Raw genomic sequence first — 11,896 nt, 5'->3', positions numbered from 1 at the left:
TGATGTAGTCCAGACTGCCATCAAATTTGTGATCACCCTGTTTCCATTTCTTCAGCAAATCCTACTGTGATTCTCCACCCCAACTTCCCAATTTAGAATTCTTTACCCATAAAAACATACACACACACCATGTGACATTTTAATTGCTCTGCCTTGTTTACAGTTATTTTTGATTACATTGTTTCCACTGATTAAATGTTTACTGTGTAATAATGAAGTATATTAAGCCATCTGCAGTCTCACGAAATTGTGAAAATTGTGGTGTTTGGAACAATCAGACATTACAGAGAGAGAGAGACAGAGAGACAGAGAGAGGGAGACAGAGAGACAGACAGAGAGAGAGAGAGAGAGAGAGAGAGAGAGGCCTAATATATGCATATGACTTAATAGGCTGGGTGTTTACATTTGTTATGTAAATGTGGATATAGTAGTAGATCTAATTCACAGTAATTTTTAGACCAAGTTTTTGAGTGACTTAAGTGATTAAAAGGATGTGTGTGGTCAATTACAAGTTTTGTCATAAAATGTTCTTCGTTTTATTGATTGAATTCAGCAGGAATAAACACTGTATGGTGCCGGCATAGACCCAGACTGGTTGACCAATGAAATTGAATCAAAGACCCAAAAATCAACCCACACATGTAAGGACACTTTGTTTTTTTACGAAGAAGCCAATGGGATAAAAACAGCATCTTCAAAAAGTGGTACTGGTCTAACTGGATATCTACAATCAGAAAAAATGAAAATAGATTTTTATCACCCTGAACAAAACTCAAGTCCAAGTGGATCAAAGGTCCTACATAAAACCAGATACACCAAATCCGTTAGAATAGAAAGTGGGGAAGATCCTTGAACTCAGTGGTACCGGAGACAACTTTCTGAACAGAACACCAACCATTCATGCCCTAAGATCAATATTTAATAAATAGGATTTCTTGAAACTGAAAAGCTTCTGTTAAGCAAAGAACACTGTGAATAGAATGAAACTACAGTACACAGATTAGGAAAAGATCTTCAGCAAAGGGCTAATATTCAACATATGTAAAGAATGTAAAAAAAAGCATCTCAATTATTTATAAAAAGAAAAATTATTTTACGATTTTAGCACTAACAGCTACTAAGCAAGGCAGCTCTCCTGGGAAATAACTTTTCTCCAATTCCTAGTATTCCCTAGGTGCTTCTAGTTCTATGTCTAGGTCTAGAATCCAATGAGATTTCCCTCTGCCATGCTAACAGGGCTATTGTTGTTTTCCTATTTCTGGCCTTGTTTAAGCAATCAATTTCATGAGGCTTCATGAGTATAGCTTTCCTGAAATTTTTAAGAAATGCAATTTTAGAGTAGATTTCCTATTCCTCTGGCTTTTACAATCCTTTGCCCTCTCTCCTCCATCCCCTCTTATGATGTTCTCTGTTCCTATAACATTATATGGATTTAACTGACTTTATCTGTATATATATAGGAGTGTATACGTGTGTGTGTGTGTGTGTGTGTGTGTATGAAAATAAAGGAAAAGAGTACAGACGTCATGAATTTGAGAGAAAGCAAGAAGGAGGTGATAAATAAGAGAGGTTAGGAGGTTAAGAAAAATAATAATAAATTATATTTTAATTTTGAAAAACCAAATATTTAATATATATGACAATTCTGTGTGTTCTGAGAGAGACTAATTTGCTAGAAGCTGGGCACTCAGGAGGCCTGCTGAGGTGCCTTGTAACGTCAATTGGTCATGCTAGATATTTGTGATGAAGTGATTATGTTTCTACTGTTCTTAAGGGTAAATGTTCAATTTTTTTTCATATCTGCAAAGTTAACCTTCTTCAAACTTATTACTGTTACTTTTATACACAAATATATAATAAATGTAATAATAACTCCTTTGAAAAATATTCATTGCAATTTTCTTTAAGTGTATTATCTCACTGATGAAGAGCAGACTCATCTCACACTTATGATCTTTGTGCCTCAGCCATCTGAATGCTAGAATAAGATACGTATGCCAGGGTACCCAGCTTGGTACTCTGTTAATTGTTACTTTTATTTGATGAACCTTGCACAGCTGTAAGCTGTATAATATAATCAAAAACTGGACTAATTGGTACTTACCTATAAATCACAGTGCTAGACATATATTGAATTCTCAGGAAGCAACTGTAGAATTAAGAGATGAATTCACAAAGAAAATAGATGAGTCTTCATATCTTATTTTCCTTCCTGGATATTTTATACTGAGACATATGGAAAAATCTTTGAACTTTGCTTAGGTGGAGAATTCTCACTATGATGTAGGCGCTTAGGAGCTTTGGTATTTACTACACAAAGAAAAGGAATATGAGGAAAAAAGGTGGTTTCACATTGTCATAAAAGACTTTATAAGAATACCAAAGGATAAATTGATATGGACAATTGTCCCTGACACCCGTAGAAAACAAAGATATGAATTCCCTTCCTCCAGTGTCAAATTGCTGACCATATTTTTGCTGGGCCACCACCCTTTGTTTGTTGAGACATGAGGGAACTTCATGTCATTCCCCTTTGTGTTTTGGATTTTTGCTCCACAGACATCAAATCTCTTTTATCTATCTTTTTTCTGAAAAGAATTTTCTGTAAGTCCCCACTGTTCTATAACAAAAAGTAAGTTATTTTTCCATTCACTCCTCCCATGTTTTCTCCACCCTCACCCTGATTTTAAGTATTTAATTTTGCATTGTACTCATTACTATTTTAAAGCATGTTGCTTATATATTAGTTTGTCTTACATTCTTAATATCTTCAAAAATGTCACCATGAGACTTAATGGCTTCCCAGTTGTTTTTGGCACAGTTTCCATGACACAGCCAAGAGTGTCAAGGACTTAGAAAACACACTGATAAACTTTGACTGAATATGTGAATGGAGAAACAATGATTTAATGTCAGAGAAGAGTAAAGGTTCTATCTCTATTCTATATTTCAGTTTTATCTTACAAGCTTAAAGGAGTTTCTCATTCTAAAAGTGGAAGCAGAAATAGTATAAGCAGCGTCACTGAAGCATAAGGTAATGGCTATGTATGGGTTGGAGCCAAGGCAATAGAAGTAGAAAGGTGAAGGTTGAGAGAATTATGAAAGGATGAAGGACATCAAAACTAATGAATTGATGGTCTTTTCCTGAGCAGTAGGAAGCACAGAAATCATTTACATCAGTGAATAAAATGATGTATTTTGTATCTTAGGGGAATCAGTTCAGTAATTGGAAGTGAACTGGAAGAGAAAATGGCTGCTGGCCAAGAATCCAGATAGAATATTGGTGTCCAAGTCTATGGAGCATTTCTGAAATATTCACTGAAAGAAAATTTTGTTTCCTTCAAAATGTGGAGCTTGCAGTATTTAGTGCTACAAACAGACTTAAAGAAATTGATTTCTCTTGTATAAGTTTACCCATTTAAAATGTTAAAATGGTCCTAGAACATTTGTTTATATTTATAATTTATTATTTTTCAAAACTGTGCATCATAAAGTAATTATATTTTATTTCAAGTTTATAGATATGAAGAAATACAAAAAGAATAAAGAAAACTACTAAATATGGTAAAAATTTGTTTGTACTTAATATACAGGTTAACAAATGTTAAGCTATCTATCTGCATTTGTACATAAGTGGATAAAAAGAAGACCAATGAAATATACATAGAAAAGGTAAGGGCAAAGGATAAGAAGCCCAACAGAAGGTCAGTATTATCATAGAAGATCTGAGTAGGGATTATAGGATACTATATATAAAAAAACACCCAGAAATTAAAATTCTAAGAAATGCCAGAGTGGCAAATAGGATCATGAGAGCAAAGACATTGGTGTATACACAGCAGCAGACTTGAGCCAGAGGACTTTGTGCTGGGTGGAATCAGCTAAACATGAAAAGACAAACACTGCATGATCTCTCTTCTGATTAAAAAAAAAAAAAAAAAAAAAAAAAAAAAAAAAAAAAAACTCACAAAATAAAATGCCAAGAAAGTGCATAACTTAAAGAGTAGATAGTGATTATTACCATTAAATGCCAAAGGAAAATTGAGGAACTAGTGATCAAATGTACTAATTTGCAGTGTATAAGCTGTACAAGTCCTAGAAGGCAAGCCTGTGCACCACGCTTTGGTTATTAATATTGTAAAACTGTTTTTACTGAAACTTAAATTTTCTGCTCTCCTTCTCTCTCTCTCTCTCTCTCTCTCTCTCTCTCTCTCTCTCTCTCTCTCTCTCTCTCTCTCTCTCTTTCTCACACACACACACACAGAGTATGTAGATAAGTGAAGATTGTGTCAGTTAACATGATCATATTAATATTTCCTCAGTGAACACCTGAATTATGTACACTCAATAATATATCAGTATAAAACCACTTTGTATACTTTAAATATATTTTTGTTTAATTTTACATGTGTATGTATATGAGCGCAGGTACACATGGACCATGAGGCACATATGGAAGTCAGAAGGCAACTGTTGACAGTTGGCTCTCTGCTTTGATTGTGGATTATGCTACTTAAATTTAGGTGTCAGACTTGTACAATACATTGTTTTATCCCCCATTGAGCAGTGTTGTCAGCCCGTGAGTAAAACTGGGGAAAGTAATAATAATGAACCAAAGTGTCAGCTTGACCCAAGCCCCATGTACTTATGTTCCTCATAGACAGAATGGTACTGTGTTAGATTTTACTTTCCATTTAGAATCTGCTATTATATCCTTAAAGAAGCCATTGATCTCCATCTGAAACTAAAAGCAGAGATCAGTCACTTCTTAAAGTACTTCAGAGACGTGATGAGTGTATTAAAATGTCTTCAGTGTTGCAGAATTCACAAAAGCATTCTACATTTTGTTGACAGAAACACTACAGCAGGTATCCACAAGGACACTTTTCAGGCTTCTGTAAATAGGGTCCATTGTAGTAATTTTGTATTGTAAATGGCTCCTTTTTGTGATCATGTATTCTACTTATAACAATGGAGACAGCATGCTGCTTTGAGTTGATTTATTTTGATAACAACAGTTGGCCAAACACATTCCAAAGAGTAAACAGATATAAACAAAATGATGCCTTAGAAAACAGGCTCAGATTTTGGTTCCAAATGATTATTGATCACTCAGCTCCTCTGCTTGTGTCCTCCTTGGAATTTTAAAAGATCAAAAGACATGCAAGTCCATTTCTTATTTGATAGCCTGAAGTAGCACCTGTCAGATTCTTTTGGCAAAGGAAAGTAAAGGATTAATGTCACTCCATGTTCATTTTTGTGAAAGGACAAAAATAACCCTTGGGACTGTTTTCTCACCAATTCCAAGAAGGTTCACTAATGATGATGAGATGATGGCAGTGGGATAACTCTTGCACTGGGTTTTAATATGCCTTTGCAGCTAAGCTGTTGACTATATAGGAGAAAAATAGTCTATTTCTGAAACTTCCCTTTTTCCATCAGTGGTAAAGAACAAAGAGACAAAAGCAGGAACCGGGAATGCTTTCTCCTCCTGGTTACTAATCAAGAAACACCATACTCATTTCCATAGAAAAAAAATTTAGAGTATGGAGTAATGTTAGTCTTCAGAGAGGAAAACAAACATAGCTAGGACTGTAGAGGATTCTATTTAAATAACAGATAAGGCAGAATGTGAGAAATAATGATCAGGCTTCAAAAATAACTGATGATGCAGAACGGCAGTCTGGTATTACGTGTAGTACACAAATTCAGATTGTACTCTGATGAAATGGTTTTGACTTATTCCTTCTCTATGTCTAATTGTTCTTTATGCCTTTTTTCCTTTACAAGGGTCCGAATGTAGAGGATAAACTGTTGATCTACTCTAATTGAGCTGGGAAACATCCAGTAGCACAATTATAGTAAACTTTCTGCTACGCATCTATCTGAGGCCATCTTCCCTTAGCTTGTGATGATCATCATGGTATTCATGGCCCTGTTTTCCCTGATAGGATTCTCATTTTTCAAGCATGAGGATTGGATTTGTTCTATCTACACATAGGGAAAAAGAATTCTACGCTTTTGGGTCTCTTCATTATTCCAAATACATAATCTTTGACCAATTACCATTATACTTGCTAGAATTCGGTATTAAATCTACCTATTTGAACGCAACAAATTCTAATGGAAGGAGAAACCAAACTTTGATATCAATTCAGATACTAATTTATTTCACAGATGGCTACCTCTACTGGCAATTCTAAGTAGCTTTTCCATTTTGTCCACTTATAAAAGGTGGTGAGATGCAATTTTGTTGAGAGGAAGAGAGAGAGAGAGAAAGAGAGGGGGGGGAGTAAACAATAAGCAAAGCCAATAGCTCACTGTATGACATTGACTATATGCTATGTAGTAGATATTGGCTAAATGTTAGTTTTCATCTTCTTTAGTAAAATGTGTAAAATAATGAATAATATACAGTGAGACTGTTTAGAGAATTTGACATCCTCTACTTAAATATGTGTTTGAATGAAAATTCCAGCTATTAAATGATCCCTTTGGTCTCAATATTTTGAATAGCATAGTGTCAAAAAAAAAACGTCACTTATTTGAGAGACTTGGATTATAAATAAAAGCCCATACCTTCTTCCACTGTCATTTGTTGCTTTGTCTATTGGTTAAAAATAAAAGTTTTAATGGGTCACTAGAGACAAAGCACTTGCAGGATATAACAATTTTCATTTTACTTCCTTTATTTAAAAAGACACTTTTTTTTTAAGAATGAGTACGATTGGGCCAGGTGTCGGGTACACGCCTTTAAGCCCAGCACTCTAGGGGTAGAGGCAGGCAGATCACTGTGAGTGAGAGGCCAGCCTGGTCTCAAAGTGAGTCTAGGACAGTCAAGACTACAAAGAGAAACCCTGTCTCAAAAAAAAAAAGAAAAAAACCAAAAAGGGTACTTTTGTGATTTATAAATGAAAGCAAGGTTATGCATGTGCCAACTTTCAGTGCTCTTTGACTCTGGAAAGCATCATTAGACCTGAAATAAAACATCTATTTTAAGGAAAGTATACTATAATTGTAAATGGAGATCATCCACAAAAGGAAGTTGTGATCTAACAGCAAGTGCAAGCCTTCTGTGTATGTGTAGGTACTTGTTCCTCAAAAGCCATGTGGAGTGCAGAGGTCAACATCAAGAACATTCTCCAATTCTTTATCTTATTTTTGAGACATATTGTATCAACAGGGAAATCAAGAATTTGACTATAATGTCTGGTGAACAAAACCTTGAACTAGGATGGTTGTTGCCTGCCAGTATGCCGGCTGCAGGGTGCTAGGTGCAGGATGCTGGGTATCTTAACTGAGTTTCTCTTGCTTTCATATAAAGCACTTTATCCATTTCACATATCTATACTCTTCAAAGATTTTTGGAAACAAGAAGGCAAAATCAATCACGGGAATTGAGAGAAATCATAACACATGTACTTCAGCATTGATGATCATTGTCACAAGTGAATATAATTAAAACAAATGAATAAGATCCCCTGAAAAGTGCAAGACACCCCAGCATGCAGAACAAGTAGGTTGCCCACCTGTGGAACTTCCTCATTCTCTTGGTTCCCAGAGACACAATTCTCTACCATGCCCCACAAAAGCCCCGCCCAAGTGGCCATGTTCCTGGCCCCTGCTCAAGTGCAGGCAACACTATACAGTAGAACAGGTAAATAAACTCAGACAGACATCCTGCTGGACCAGAGACCATCCCAGTCACCAAACTTGACAGAGGCCTCCTCTGCTCTCTCAGTGACTACTCCCATTATCTCCAGTTCTCCCTCTCCTTCCCCTTGCCATGCCCCATGACAGCCACACCAAGTCTGGCAAATAACTCATATTTAACCAAAGGCCACAAAGGCCAGAAGACCACAGAGGAAACAAAAAAACCAAGAGGGAAAAAGTACTCATCAAATAAAGACAATTCAGAAAACGACATCTAGACTTCTAAGCACCCCAAACACGGATTCCTAGATACCACTGGAATAACAAAAGCAACATAGCTAGAGCCCAGCAAACCTACTACAGCAAACATTGAACATTCTGAAGATACTGAAGATGAAATATGTACATCTATCAAAGAAAATGATAACCTAAAAGCTTGTCACATAAGACTGCCATAAAATTTGAGACTCTGTGAAAAGTCCAAATCTAAGAATGATAGGAATGGAAGAAGGATAAGAAGCCCAGATCAAAGGTCCAAAAAGTATTTTTTTGTAGTTGCTAATGTTTTTATTATGATTATTTTATAACATATACATTTATATTATTACACACGAGTAAAATAAACTATATATAGCAGGAAGTACCATGAGACAATCAGGAATTATATAAATGTTATATTCATAGTGATTTGGCTATTTATATTTGGCAAACTTGAAGTAAACATCTTTCCTATCTTGTTGGGTCTAAATTTCTTAATGGAGATGAATATCTATCACATCTCATCTCTATTAACTTAAAACATCTATCTTGATCTAAAACATATTAACCCCTAACCTAGTAAACTTAAATGAAAAACTAAACTATCAGGTCTTCAAACCAATCAGAGACTTGAGAAGTGATAAAACTTAAATACCTGAGTGAGCCCAGAGTACAGGTTAGCACCTTCCAAAATGACAAAAAATGACTGAGACAGTTTACTGCCTGAACAGTCACCCAACACTCACTATAACATTGGAGCATCATCTTTAGCCTTCTGGTCAAATATATATGACAGACATATTTGTGAGGCAGGACTATTGAGGACTTGCTTACCTTGTCAGCCTTAAATCCTCTGTACATCCTGCACACCTCATACCATCACAATGTTAATATGTAATGTGTAATGCTTGTGAGAAATTATGTTTTCAAAACAAAAGAACTGGACACTGATGCTGGATCAGACCTAACAGGATTCATTCCTCTCAGCAAGCTGGATGCTGACATCCTGCATCCTCCATGTTCCAGCCCCAGGTGCCTCAGTTGCTGTTACCCATCAGAACAGGACAGCCTCCAGGACAACATTATAGAAAGCTTCTGATCCCGATTGGTCCACCAGTTCAGACTGTCCCACACAGGACTCCTATTAAACTTAGAATTTCATAACTTTTGAAAATTTGAGCACAAATGCTATCCCTGGCTTAGTTGACCATTTTCCCCATTTGGGGGGGGGGGGTAGTGGCCCTTCAAAGGAATTACTTGCCCTAAATCAACCTGAAGAAATCTTAAGAGAATGATGTCCCATTTCCTCTAAGGGGCGTTGGATAGGTTTCTCTTTACTCTCTTGGTCTCCAGATGCTTATTTTCATTTGGAGTTGGTTTTAAATATTATTGGTATTTAAGTATTTTACAGAGAGGAAACTAGGTTTGACTGAGGGACATATCTCTTTTCTGAAAAATATCTTAATGAAAATCATGGAAGAAAATTTTCATAACCTAAAGAAGGACATGCCTATAATTGTACAAGAAGAATACAGAACACAAAATAGGTTAGACAAGAAAAGTCTGCTCCCCATATAATAATAAAAACACTAAACATACAGAACAAACAAACAGCACACTAACAGCTGCAAGAATAAAAGGTCAAGTAACATATAAAGTCAGATCTATGGCCCACAGATTCAATTAAGTAGGGCTCCTAAAGGCTCAAAGACTGAAGCGGCAACCACAGAGCCTATACGTGTCTGAGCTAAGTCCTCGACATTCATATATGTTATGACTGTGTAGCTTAGTGTTTTGTGGAATTCCAGTGGTGGGTGAGGGAGATTTGTCTCGGACGTTTTTTCCTGCTCTTGGGACCTTTTCCTCCTACAGGATTTCCTTGTCCAGCTTTGATATGAAGCTTTGTTCCTAGTCTTATTGTACCCTGTTATGCTATGTTCAGTTGATACCCCTGGGAGGCTTGCTCTTTTCTGAAGTTCCCGAAACAAGGGAGGAGTGGATCTGGGGGAGAGGGGAGAAAGGAGGAGGGATAGGAGGAGTGGAGGAAGGGGAGATTCGTTTAGGATACAGTGTAACAGAGAATCACAATAATAAAGTAATACTAAAAGCAAACAAATTTAAAAAGTAAGAATGAAATCATAATAAATTACTTCTTATCTGGAAAAAGAAATCTCAACACTAGCCATCCACAATCTTACTGTGATTTCTTGTTACCTACTTCAAATAGAAATCAGATATTCCAATTTGTTTTCTCCCGTATTTCAGTTTTTCTGAAGTCACCAACTGATAGATGAAAGCCTCAAATATGGTGTTTATCTCTCCACTTAGTGTCCAAGAAACCACTGATGTACTGTTATTGAAGACACGTGTTAACAGGCTGACAAAGAATTTACAAATTTACACACATCAAGAAGATTTTTACTGAGCTGGGGAATAGAAGCACAACTGTTTCTAAAACAGCATTTCGCTCTGGATACCTTCCTATTTTATAGTGCGTGCTATATATTGTGTATGCATGCATGCATGTGCACATAAGTGTGTGGGCACACATATCCAGAACTGCATGGGCAGAAGTTAAAGAAGTACATCTTGTATCTTCTTCTACCAATCACCACTTTGTTTCTCTTTGAGACAGTCTCTCAGTAAACCTGAATGAAGCTGGCCATTGCAGGTCATGTGGCTGGTCATTAAAGCTACCGTAATTTATTCTTCCCAACACTGGCCTTGTAGGGGCAAAAGGTCATGCCAGCTTTACTTTAATATCTGAGATTCAAACTCAGGTCCTCAAGCTTTCACAGTGAATGTTCTTAATCATTGTGTCATGATCTCATGCTTTCCTGTCTGACTATGACATAAATCGTATCTTATACATACATACTCTGCTTAATAATGCAATACTACATGCTATCCAATGTCTGATCTTCTATAATCACTAAATGCAGTGTGAATTCTTTCTCCTTAAATCTGCCTTCTGAGTTTCTTAACTATGTGTTAATGAAACAAGACAAGAGACTCAATGTGGCACCACAAAATTGTGACATATTACAAAAATGTGTATGCGGGTCTATGTCAATGGCAAACAAGTGCTCTTAAAGGATGGGCTATGATCAAGGAATAAATATCCTCTCCTCTCCATAGATAAGATTGAGGGAAAGAACAAATCAATGATGCTAAAAGATCAAATTCATTATGCAGTCTTAAGTCACACACACACACACTTACATTCACATTTATATACATTTACAAATACCTATTTGTATACACATGTAAAACTATACACACACATACACACACACACACACACACACACACACACACACACACACACACACAGTTTTGTCTCATTAGAATTTGATCACTTCAGTGTCTCAGTGATATTTGAGTGTGTCTGGTCCTTTGTTCATTCCCTACTGAGACTATAAAAACAACACTTCATTAAATTGGGATTGTATCATATCACCAAGTGCTGATAATGTCACTATGATCTTTGACTATTACCTTCTAAGTAGTTTAGTTTGAGAATTAAAACAATTGGTTTTTAAAATAACTTTAATGAAGTTATGTAGTATAATTTTTGTTATTTTTCATTCGGTAATTTAGGGATTCTCTATTAGTGAGTTTTGGGGAACCTAATCTATATGTGAAAATAACATCAAAGGATAGACACAATAGTATTGTTTCTATCTCTCAGGCACATTACCACATAAAGAACTTATAAGGTAAATTTCTTTGAAAATATATAGCTTTTAAATCAATAAAATTCTCTCTGGAGTGATTTTATACATGCCTAAGCATATAATTTCATCTCTTTATTATAAGCCATAAGGTTTTCACAGGGTATTGACAGGCTGGTGGAAATGCTCTGGTCTTACCTCCATCCTTCCTCTCACCAGAATTCTCTCAGACTCCCACAATTCTGTTCACTTTGTTATCACCCCTTCTGATATTTCTGCCCTAGTGTCCTCTGTGGCTCTATAAATGTGCT

This window comes from Acomys russatus, chromosome 26 (genome assembly GCF_903995435.1).
Source record: "Acomys russatus chromosome 26, mAcoRus1.1, whole genome shotgun sequence".
NCBI lineage: Eukaryota > Metazoa > Chordata > Mammalia > Rodentia > Muridae > Acomys > Acomys russatus.
Note: the sequence above shows the minus strand (reverse complement) of the source record.